This window comes from Antedon bifida, chromosome 7 (genome assembly GCF_963402885.1).
Source record: "Antedon bifida chromosome 7, ecAntBifi1.1, whole genome shotgun sequence".
NCBI classification, from domain to species: Eukaryota; Metazoa; Echinodermata; class Crinoidea; order Comatulida; family Antedonidae; genus Antedon; species Antedon bifida.
Genome location: NC_136232.1, coordinates 536,316 through 549,821, shown reverse-complemented (window position 1 = coordinate 549,821; position 13,506 = coordinate 536,316). Strand labels below are relative to the sequence as shown.

Sequence of the window (13,506 nt, the reverse complement as noted above, 5' to 3'; positions counted from 1 at the left end):
AGTTATGTTTCCAAAATAAATACAAACTAAAGAATTAGAGAATACTGTAATATGAACTTAATTATCTGATATTATGTAATATCTTTGAAAAATTGATTACTACACCAACAATTTCTTCTTCTTCATATTTCTCATTAAAGCCAAACTATCCTCTTACTGACATATGTATGTGCAAGGCAATCTAACAACAGGACGCTGAGCTCGACCAGATCAAAGGGTAACCTCTAGTTTCAAAACAAGTCTCCACCCCGTATACGCTTGACTGATTGTTTAGTAACAGACACCAGTGGGTACCAAAACGGTACCATCCATAATCCATACATGATAGCCTTGCTTTAATATACAAAACCCTTCCCACTTTCAATATAAATTAATCAATGTGTACATTAAGGTATGTATATAAGAGGCACCTTTAACAATAAAGTGAGTATAAACATCATCTGATTTTATTATGCATTTTAATGTCAACATTGTCAAAATGAAAGTTGACATAATTTCAATACACGTCCGTTATGATAGCATATGTTGGCAAGTCAAACTCAGCATCCTGTTGTTGTTGCCTTGGTATGTGTAATTAATAAGTAAACTGAATTTACAGCGAACACTTTATAATTATACAGGGAAGTTTTTACCCTCTCATATTTCATCAGCATTGGAAAAAGTATCTAAAACAGAATCAACATTTAACTTTCCCAAAAGATAAATAGTTATTAAGAAGATGCCCAAAGATAGTTTTCAATTGCATGTATTATACCAATAATTTTAAATTGTGCATGTAATGATGGAACTGATGTTTTGTGTCCCCACAAAATATCAGTCCCATCATCATGATCAGTCTGTCATTCAAGACAATAAGAAGTTTATTTATCCAGTGTTCTCCCCAGGTACCGTGAAGCTTGGGTGCTCTTCCGTGACGCTTAAAACCATATCCGTGATGCTTATTATCAACCACAACGCAAAAAATGTTTCTTATCGCGTATGTTTACCAGCGGAAAAAGTAGGCTACAATCGTTTTGTTTGCTAGCGCTAAGTGTCGCTGCCGGCCAACTAGAGTTGTCCTACTGTAATAATATGGTTTTACAAAATTGTTTTTAATTTATTATTTCATAGGTGGCTGCAAGAGTATGATGAGAGGGTTTTAAATATCTTTAAGAAAAATAATTTATCAAGTCTTCAATGGATGTAAGTTGAAAATTTACCTATTATTGTGTGGTACAAACATTTTTTTTTTTTAAAGGACAGAATGTTTTCACTCAGTTTGTATGTGTCCTCTATTGTTTAAAGTTGTCTTGCATGAAGTATCAGAGTTGTTAGATGTGACCTCAAATATAAGCCAGGTGATTCACTTTGTTAAAATAAAATGGTAAACTGTCAACTCAGGTTATTATTTGAACATTTTAATTTTCTATATTTTAACACTCTTAAGAAGTTCATGTGTATCTATCCTAACGATAGCCCTGAACTGCATAATTTGTTTTTCTATTTGCAGTATGTAGTATATTTTCCTTTTCATGAAACTATAATTGTCTATAGTTGTCAATCCAATTTTTGAAAAGTTATTGATTGCCTCTTTGGTTTTAAGACCAATAAAGTAATAAGCTATATCATACCAGTTGCCAATGTAATACAGTGTTGTTGGCCTCTTTCTGCCAACAAATAAAGTTATTGATTGCCTCTTTGGTTTTAAGACCAATAAAGTAATAAGCTATATCATACCAGTTGACAATGTAATACAGTGTTGTTGACCTCTTTCTGCCAACAAATAAAGTTATTGATTGCCTCTTTGGTTTTAAGACCAATAAAGTAATAAGCTATATCATGCCAGTTGACAATGTAATATAGTGTTGCTGGCCTCTTTCTGCCAACAAATAAAGTTATTGATTGCCTCTTTGGTTTTAAGACCAATAAAGTAATAAGCTATATCATGCCAGTTGACAATAATACAGTGTTGTTAGCCTCTTTCTGCCAACAAATAAAGTTATTGATTGCCTCTTTGGTTTTAAGACCAATAAAGTAATAAGCTATATCATACCAGTAGACAATGCAATGCAGTGTTGTTGGCCTCTTTCTGCCAAAAAATAAATTTTAAAAAATAGTATGAGATTAATTTACCACTAATTTTAAGTATTCCGTTAAATGCCATTGGTAATATATTAGTGTAATGAAAACATGTTATCAATTAAATCATTTATGCAGTGTAATGTAATATGTAATGTAATAATGAATTTATTTTCCATACATTTTTATTTTTGCGATGGTTGGGTAACAACCAAATTTGTAATTTATCAGCTGGGCTATTCCATGGTAACTCGCATTACTTTTTATGGGTAGTTGAATTATATAGTGTATGAACTATACTAGACAAGAAAAAAGCAAAATTGTTCATTTGTTCAACTTTGGTAGAACGAAGAATGTCAGTAAATCTTGTTACAAAAAATGGAAATGACCAAAAAAAAGGGACAAGTTCATTGAAATTCTCCTCATACTAGTAAGCTATGGTTGAAAAGTTATTGCCACATAATAACACCCATACAGTATGTAATGTCAATACTTTGAAATAATTTTATAAATGTCCATTAAATTTATATATGGTAACTCACGTTACGGTAACTAGCATTACATTATGTCTAGGATATAATAAAGTCTAATTCTTTCTATAATTAGACTTCATAAAAATAATTAAACTTTTTTAAACATCAACTAACAATGCAGTACTATACTTTAGAAAAAGTAAATTCATAGAGAGGACAACTTTATGCTTTGGTAACTCGCGTTACATACTGTAAATCATGTCGCTATTTTCTTCATATTTTATATTTAAAAAATTACGCTAATTATTTTTTTTAAAAACAAATATAACGCATGTAATGCAGGAAAGGTATAACATATATGATATTTTGAGAATTAAATTTTCAGGTCATGTACATTTTTGTCCATTTCTCATTGAAATGCCCAGCTGATATATTTGATAGATTGACAAAATATGCGAACGTTGTATTTGTGTGTTTTATACTTATAATAGTTATTATTACTCTATATTCATTAATACGGTAATAGTTGCAAAAAAAAAATTGTACATTAATTGTGAAATGAAAAAGAAATTTTTGCAACATTCTTTTCATGTAAATCAAATATATTAAAGGCGTTGGTTTTAGCAAAAATGAAACAAATAGTCATAGTGCTCTCTTTTGTAAGAGAATTCTGTTAGCATAAACGTTTTTATTAACAATTATTTGAAGATAAGTTTCCCTTACTCAAATTATAATAAGATATTCACAATTCTCTCATTTGTAAGATATGAATTATGTTTCAATTTGTAATGTTTTTTTTACTCCGAATAAAATAATCATACATAAATTATCATAAAAGTTTGGCTTAAAAATTATATTAAAATAAACTAAAGATAACAAAATAGTGAAACCATGGGTGCGTATATAGTGGGCAAATTTCACTTTTAAATGTGGTTCATGTTCATTTTTGCAGAGGTTTGTGGGACAACCAAATTAGCAATTTACCATCTGATATATTTCATGGATTAAACAATTTGCAAGACTTGTAAGTATGTTTTGTACTTATTGTGTTATTATTACTCACAATTCATTAATCATAGTTAATTTCAACATAATCAACTGAAGGCATTTAACTTAAACATTAATCATTCCAGATGGCCTAATATAATAACAAATATAGATTTATATAACAGCACAAATAAGGAAAAATGGAGCAGAGTTATAAAGAGAAGACGCTTGACATGGTGTGGACACCTTCTTTGTCTAGACTCTGATATTGCAGTTCAGTTCAGTTCAGTTTTATTCGGTTCACTCAAAAATACAAAGACAAACATAACAGAAAAAAAGCACAAGATAACAATATTAAAAGAATGAACCGAGGAATAACCCAAGAAAGTTTAAAAGAAAACTGATTTCCATTGGGGTCCTCAGACATAAAAATAACACTGATAATTGCACTTAAAGCGCCCTATGACTACTAAAAGGTTAAAAAATTGTACAGTAAACATGATAAGGATTACACAGTATTTTGATAAAATGTGATTTTACATATTTAAAATTTAAAATGTAGTTAAAATATTGCACAACTTAACTTAATTGCCTAAAGTTAAAAATATATACTAGACATGAAACTCGTCACTTTGACGAGTTAGTTATCCGCACCACGACAAACGCCACGTGCACGTCATACGTTGGAATATTGCACACAGATAAAGATTATGGCATTATGACAAGAACTGAAGAATATGACATGCTGTTAGTGCTGAATTTTGTGTCATATAGTATATACATGCAAACAGTATAAGCTGTATACATATTACATACAGTGTAGAATAGGTGAAATTACGGGACCCGCCATTTATTCCAATTTTTAACATGGCGACGGTATCAAAATGAAACACTTAGATAGCAATTTCAGAAGGAAATTATCTCAGGAACAACATATTAACGTGTAGAAGAAATTTGAATACGTAAAATATAGATGCGCACCCTTTTAAATGTGATGAACTATTACGCAAAATATGAAAATACGACTTTTTTTATTCAACTGGCCATATGATGACGTCACAACATCCGATTGGCAAAATGTTTACATGAATTCGTATCTACAATCCAATAGCTTCCAGAAAACGTTTTAATCGTGATTATCCCATTTTATTCTTACGAGCTATTACAGATTAAAATTTACTGTGAAGATGAAATTAATGACCCAGGTAATTAACATTTTTAGGCATGATGACGTCATAAAAATTAAAATATTTTTATCTCATGCTAAAGAAAGTTGATTGACCTACACAATATATAAATGTAGGAGAAAAAGGAATACAGATAAGCGCGATGCGCTCCATTGAATGTGATGAGCAATAACGAAAGAGACAAAAATCCTATATTTTACATTCGTGTGGCCATACGATGACGTCACAATGTTTTTTTAGCCTTATTGATGCATGATCCGATATCTACAACTCATCAACTTCTAGATTTTGTAATAAAAATAAACGGTTAACGGTTTACTTTAGAAACTATGACTGTTTAAAAAAAGACATAATTTTGACGATTTTTTAAGCTTTTTCATAAAAAACGCGCACGAATTGTCTAATTCAACGTGTTCGTATGGCGTTATTTAAACTGGAAAAGGTCTAAATTGTTTTCAAAATCACTGGGAAAGGCTTGAAAAATATAATTCAAGAGAAAAAAATATGTTTTTAACGCTATGTGCGCACCGCGCGCATAAAAAATTGCGCGCCCGTGGGAATTTTTGACATGCTCAAAATGACAAGAAACGCGTAAAAAGTTGATTAGAAATTAATTTTGCGCATTTTGAAATTTTAAATGCGCGTGCGCGCGTAACTTCTTGTCAAACATGCCATTTTTAATCCGTAGAAAGTTTGCCCCTGATATGACTTAAATTTTGTCAAAGTGTCAATACTAAATGACTTTTGGTTTTTAATCTATGATCAATCATTGAAATTCATAAAATTGCGCATAAGTCACGTTGCGCAACTATGACGTCATTCAAAAATAGGAGGTGCACAACTTCACGTAAATGCCCATATGTTGTCAAAGTTATGAAATGTTATGTTTACACATTTTAGAGGAACACGACTCACAAAAAGGAAGGAAGGAAAGAAGAATAATACAGAAAAACTAGATTTGAACTCGTCACTTTGACGAGTTCGTGTTATCCGCGCAAATGCAACATGCAGATACTTTAAACTATGAACCTCGACAAAATTACTATGCCATCCTATGACATGAAATAAATATGTTTACAGTGCTGAATTGTACCTATTTTGTAGCATACAGCATATTACAGTATTTACAGAATACACTGTATATGTTATACAGTGTAGCATAGACGAAATTACGAGACCCATCTTTTAAATCCAATTATTAACACGATGATGTCATCAAATTGACATATAAACATAACTATTTTAGAAGCTGATTATCTAAATAATTACATTAATACAAATTTGAAGAATTTTGGGCACGTAAAAGTGAGATGCGCTCTCGTTTAAATGCAATGAACTTTTACGCAAGAGATGAAAATATGACTTTTTGAATTAAACTGGCCATATGATGACGTCACAACATCTAATTGGCAAAATATTCACATGAATTCGTAACTAAAATCCAATAGCTTCCAGAAAACGTTTTAATCATGATTATCACTTTTTATTCTGACGAGCTATAACAGATTAAAATTTACTGTAATGATAAAAATAAGTGCCCTACGTTATTTACATTTTTAGACATGATGACGTCATAAAAATTAAAATATTTTTAACTCATGCGAAAGATAGTTGATTGACGTAGACAATAATAAAATCTCGGGGGAAATGGAATACGTATAAGCGAGATGCGCTCTGTTGAATGTGATGAGCAATAACGAAAGAGACAAAAATCCTATATTTTACATGCGTGTGGCCATACGATGACGTCATAACATCCGAGAGGTGAAAATTCTGCATGAAATCATTTCTACAATTTATCTTCTTGCATAATAAGTTAAAAAAATTGGGGGTCACCTTCGATCCTGAAGAGCTATAATAGATTCAAAATAGGCATTATTTTGACAATATTTTGTAACTTTTTAAACAAAAACGCGCGCAAATGGTCTAAATCAACATGTTCGTATGACGTCATTTTAATTTGAAATGATGTAAATCTTTTTTAAAATGACTAAGAAAGGCTGTAAAATCATAATTCAAGAAAAAAACACATGATTTTCATGCTCCGTGCGCACCTTACGCGTAAATTTTTTCGCGCGCGTGGGAATTTTTGACATGCTCAAAATGTCATGATCAGCGTAGAAAGTTGATTAGAAATTAATTTTGCGCATTTTGAAATTTTAAATGCGCGTGCGCGCGTAACTTCTTGTGAAACATGTCATTTTTAATCCATAGAAAGTTTGCCCTTGATATGACTTAAATTTTTACCAAGTGTCAATACAAAATGACTTTTGGTTTATAATCTATGACCAATCATTGAAATTCATAAAATTGCGCGTAACTTACGCTGCGCGACTCTAACGTCATTAAAAATATGGAGGTGCACAACTTCAGGTAAATGTCCATATAATGACAAAGTTATACAAAAGATATATTCACAAGCAATAGGGGATATGCGACGCACAAAAATCCGGGAAAGAAAGAAGAATAACAAAGAAGAAGATGAAAAAAAAGATATTTACAATCACATGGGTTATCCGCAACTAAGTTGCGGATAACCAAAAATATTGATCTCATACAATTACAAGGAGTTATCCGCTTGGTATACCAAGCGGATAACTAAAAATACTGTACAAAAATGTTACACAGGTATTCTTTCAGATAAAAGTGATTTTACATTATATTTAAAACTATTTGTTAGTTATCCGCTTGGTAGAGCGGATAACTCCTTGTTATTGTATGGGATCAATAGTTTTTTTCTGTATTATTAGTTATCCGCTTGGTATACCAAGCGGATAACTCCTTGTTATTGTATGGGATCAATAGTTTTTTTCTGTATTATTCTTGGATCCTTCCTTCCTTTTTGTGAGTCGCGTTTCTCTAAAATGTGTAAACATAACATTTCATAACTTTGACAACATATGGGCATTTACGTGAAGTTGTGCACCTCCTATTTTTGAATGACGTCATAGTTGCGCAACGTGACTTACGCGCAATTTTATGAATTTCAATGATTGATTATAGATTAAAAACCAAAAGTCATTTAGTATTGACACTTTGACAAAATTTAAGTCATATCAGGGGCAAACTTTCTACGGATTAAAAATGGCATGTTTCACAAGAAGTTACGCGCGCACGCGCATTTAAAATTTCAAAATGCGCAAAATTAATTTCTAATCAACTTTTTATGCGTTTCTTGTCATTTTGAGCATGTCAAAAATTCCCACGGGCGCGCAATTTTTTACGCACGCGGTGCGCACGTAGCGTTAAAAACATATTTTTTTCTCTTGAATTATATTTTTCAAGTCTTTCCTAGTAATTTTGAAAACAATTTAGACCTTTTCCAGTTTAAATAACGCCATACGAACACGTTGAATTAGACAATTCGTGCGCGTTTTTTATGAAAAAGCTTAAAAAATCGTCAAAATTATGTCTTTTTTTAAACAGTCATAGTTTCTAAAGTAAACCGTGAACCGTTTATTTTTATTACAAAATCTAGAAGTTGATGAGTTGTAGATATCGGATCATGCATCGATAAGGCTAAAAAAACATTGTGACGTCATCGTATGGCCACACGAATGTAAACATTAGGATTTTTGTCTCTTTCGTTATTGCTCATCACATTCAATGGAGCGCATCACGCTTATCTGTATTCCTTTTTCTCCTAAATTTATATATTGTGTAGGTCAATCAACTTTCTTTAGCATGAGATAAAAATATTTTAATTTTTATGACGTCATCATGCCTAAAAATTTTAATTACGTGGGTCATTAATTTCATCTTTACAGTAAATTTTAATCTGTAATAGCTCGTAAGAATAAAATGTGATAATCACGATTAAAACGTTTTCTGGAAGCTATTGGATTGTAGATACGAATTCATGTAAACATTTTGCCAATCGGATGTTGTGACGTCATCATATGGCCAGTTGAATAAAAAAAGTCGTATTTTCATATTTTGCGTAATAGTTCATCACATTTAAAAGGGTGCGCATCTATATTTTACGTATTCAAATTTCTTCTACACGTTAATATGTTGTTCCTGAGATAATTTCCTCCAGAAATTGCTATTTAAGTGTTTCATTTTGATACCGTCGCCATGTTAAAAATTGGAATAAATGGCGGGTCCCGTAATTTCACCTATTCTACACTGTATGTAATATGTATACAGATTATACTCTTTGCATGTATATACTATATGACACAAATTGACAGAATTCAGCACTAACAGCATATCATATTCTTCAGTTCTTGTCATAATGCCATAATCTTTATCTGTGTGCAATATTCCAACGTATGACGTGCACGTGGCGTTTGTCGTTGTGCGGATAACTAACTCGTCAAAGTGACGAGTTTCATGTCTAGTTCTTCTTTCCTTCCTTCCTTTTTGTGAGTCGCGTTTCTCTAAAATGTGTAAACATAACATTTCATAACTTTGACAACATATGGGCATTTACGTGAAGTTGTGCACCTCCTATTTTTGAATGACGTCATAGTTGCGCAACGTGACTTACGCGCAATTTTATGAATTTCAATGATTGATCATAGATTAAAAACCAAAAGTCATTTAGTATTGACACTTTGACAAAATTTAAGTCATATCAGGGGCAAACTTTCTACGGATTAAAAATGGCATGTTTCACAAGAAGTTACGCGCGCACGCGCATTTAAAATTTCAAAATGCGAAAAATTAATTTCTAATCAACTTTTTATGCGTTTCTTGTCATTTTGAGCATGTCAAAAATTCCCACGGGCGCGCAATTTTTTACGCACGCGGTGCGCACGTAGCGTTAAAAACATAATTTTTGTCTCTTGAATTATATTTTTCAAGCCTTTCCTAGTAATTTTGAAAACAATTTAGACCTTTTCCAGTTTAAATAACGCCATACGAACACGTTGAATTAGACAATTTGTGCGCGTTTTTTATGAAAAAGCTTAAAAAATCGTCAAAATTATGTCTTTTTTTAAACAGTCATAGTTTCTAAAGTAAACCGTGAACCGTTTATTTTTATTACAAAATCTAGAAGTTGATGAGTTGTAGATATCGGATCATGCATCGATAAGGCTAAAAAAACATTGTGACGTCATCGTATGGCCACACGAATGTAAAATATAGGATTTTTGTCTCTTTTGTTATTGCTCATCACATTCAATGGAGCGCATCACGCTTATCTGTATTCCTTTTTCTCCTACATTTATATATTGTGTAGGTCAATCAACTTTCTTTAGCATGAGATAAAAATATTTTAATTTTTATGACGTCATCATGCCTAAAAATGTTAATTACGTGGGTCATTAATTTCATCATTACAGTTAATTTTAATATGTAATGGCTCGTAAGAATAAAACGTGATAATCACGATTAAAACGTTTTCTGGAAGCTATTGGATTGTAGATACGAATTCATGTAAACATTTTGCCAATCGGATGTTGTGACGTCATCATATGGCCAGTTGAATAAAAAAAGTCGTATTTTCATATTTTGCGTAATAGTTCATCACATTTAAAAGTGTGCGCATCTATATTTTAAGTATTCAAATTTATTCTACACGTTAATATGTTGTTCCTGAGATAATTTTCTTCTGAAATTGCTATCTAAGTGTTTCATTTTGATACCGTCGCCATGTTAAAAATTGGAATAAATGGCGGGTCCCGTAATTTCACCTATTTTACACTGTATGTAATATGTATACAGATTATACTGTTTGCATGTATATACTATATGACACAAAATTGACAGAATTCAGCACTAACAGCATATCATATTTTTCAGTTCTTGTCATAATGCCATAATCTTTATCTGTGTGCAATATTCCGACGTATGACGTGCACGTGGCGTTTGTCGTGGTGCGGATAACTAACTCGTCAAAGTGACGAGTTTCATGTCTAGTTAAAGTATTGCAATTTTTAATATTAATGGGAAGTGCATTCCAATATTTTATACTATTGTAATAAAATGTATTATGTACATTACCATGAGGAACTCTAAAATTTGTGTTACTGTGCCTTGTATTGTATCCATGCGTATCACTAATACGTGTGAAGTGTGAGCTTAAATAATAATACTTTGCAGTACAAATAGAAAAAATAAATTATTTTGACCAATAATCTCTCTGATTGGAGAAGTCTTAAGTGCACTATGTGACATGACGTTCAGTGTTCATGATGATGATGGATAGCAATTTATTATAACATTTGTAAATAATTGTGAAAGTTAATCATATTAAATAAAAACAATAATTTTTCAACATTATTTCATATAAATCAAATATATTTAATGTGTTGATTTTAACCAAAATTTAACAAATTGTTGTATTTAATGGACATATTCACAGTGCTCTATTTTGTAGGATATGAATTTTGTTTCAGTTTGCAATGTTACAAGTTTCACTGAACAAAAAAATCATACATAAATTCCAAAAGTTGGATAAAAAATTATGTTAAAATAAACTAAGAAGAAAAAAAGAGAAAAGAAAACAGAATAGTGAAACCATGGGTAAAATATAAAGTAGTCAAACTTCACTTTTAAATGTTGTTCATTTTTGTTTTTGCAGATTGTTGCCTAACAACCAAATTAGTAATTTACCAGCTGATATATTTCATGGATTGAACAATTTGCAAGACTTGTAAGTATGTTTTGTACTTATTGTGTTATTATTACTCACAATTCATTAATCATAGTTAATAGCAACATAATCAACTGAAGGCATTTAACTTAGACATTAATCATTCCAGATGGCCTAATATAATAACAAATATAGATTTATATAACAGCACAAATGAGGAAAAATGGAGCAGAGTTATAAAGAGAAGACGCTTGATATGGTGTGGACACCTTCTTTGTCTAGACTCTGATATCCCAGCACAAAGAGCACTATCTGAATCAATGAGAAAAGTCAAGAGATGACCTAAAACCACATGGATAAAAATTATAGAAAATGATACGACACAAACAGAAAAAATAAATTATTTTGACCAATAATCTCTCTGATTGGAGAAGTCTTAAGTGCACTATGTGACATGACGTTCAGTGTTCATTATTATTATTATTATTTATTCTTTCTTTATTCTGCAGGCACTTTCAGTACTAGTGCACTGATTTCCAAAGTAGTACAGTAATTGAAAATATAACAAACATAATAAAATAAAGACAAAGAGTAATTGAAATATACATTAAAAATAAAAATCATGATGATGATGAATAGCAATTTATTATAACATTTGTAAATAATTGTGAAAGTTAATCATATTAAACAAAAACATTAGTTTTTCAACATTATTTTCATATAAATCAAATATATTTAATGTGTTGATTTTAACCAAAATGAGACAAATTGTTGTATTTAATGGACATATTCACAGTGCTCTCTTTTGTAGGATATGAATTCTGTTTCAGCTTGCAATGTTACAAGTTTCACTGAACAAAATAATCATACATAAATTCCAAAAGCTGGATAAAAAATTATGTTAAAATAAGCTAAAGAAAACAGAATAGTGAAATCATGGTTAACATATAAAGTAGTCAAACTTCACTTTTAAATGTTGTTAATTTTTGTTTTTGCAGATATTTGTATAACAACCAAATTAGTAATTTATCAGCTGATACATTTCATGGATTGAACAATTTGCAATTGTTGTAAGTATGTTTTGTACTTATTGTGTTGTAATACTCTGAATTCATTAATCATAGTTGATAGTAATAATTGAAATTTATTGTAAAATTTGTTAAATAAATGTGAAATGTTAATCATCATATTAAACAAAAACATTAAATTTTCAACATTATTTTTATATAAATCAAATATATTTAATGTGTTGATTTTAACCAAAATGAGACAAATTGTTGTATTTAATGGACATATTCACAGTGCTCTATTTTCTGAAATATGAACTTTGTTTCAATTTGTAATGTTACACTGAATAAAATAATCATACATACATTCTAAAAGTTGGATAAAAAATTATGTTAAAATAAGCTAAAGAAAACAAAATAATGAAAGCATGGATAACATATAAAGTAGTCAAACTTCACTTTTAAATGTTGTTCATTTTTGTTTTTGCAGAGCTTTCTCCAACAACCAAATTAGTAATTTATCAGCTGGTATATTTCATGGATTGAACAATTTGCAAGAGTTGTAAGTATGTTTTGTACTTATTGTGTTGTTATGCTCTTAATTCATTAATCATAGTTAATATCAACATAATCAACTGAAGACATTTAACTTAAACATTAATCATTCCATGGCCTAATATAATAACAAATATAGATTTATATAACAGCACAAATGATGAAAAATGGAGCAGAGTTATAAAGAGAAGACGCTTGACATGGTGTGGACACCTTCTTTGTCTAGACTCTGATATTGCAGTACAAAGAGCTCTATCTGAATCAATGACAAAAGTCAAGAGACAACCTAAAACCACATGTATACAAATTATAGAAAATGATGCAAAAAGAAAAAATAAATAAGTCTATGCACACTTTGGCCAATAGTCTCTCTGATTGGAGAAGTCTTTAAGTGCACTATGGCACATGACGTTCAGTGTTCGTGATGATGATGGATAGTAATAATTGCAATTTATAAAATTTGTAAAATAAAAAATGAAATGATTAATTTAAGTTAATCATATTAAACAAAAACATTAATTTTTCAACATTGTTTTCATATAAATCAAATATATTTAATGTGTTGATTTTAACCATAATGAGACAGATTGTTGTATTTAATGGACATATTCACAGTGCTCTCTTTTGTAAGATATGAATTTTGTTTCAACTTGCAATGTTATAAGTTTACACTGAAAAAAATAATCATACATAAA

At 30.4% G+C, this 13,506-nt stretch overlaps 1 long non-coding RNA gene across 1 annotated transcript; it reads left to right on the top strand.

Annotated features, from left to right (window-relative positions):
- Nucleotides 1-3,487: 3,487 nt before the first annotated feature.
- Nucleotides 3,488-12,322, top strand: LOC144848120 (uncharacterized). The gene is made up of 3 exons (XR_013613826.1): nucleotides 3,488-3,555; nucleotides 11,238-11,309; nucleotides 12,248-12,322. It is a non-coding gene; the product is annotated as an uncharacterized LOC144848120 (long non-coding RNA).
- The last annotated feature ends 1,184 nt before the right edge of the window (nucleotides 12,323-13,506 follow it).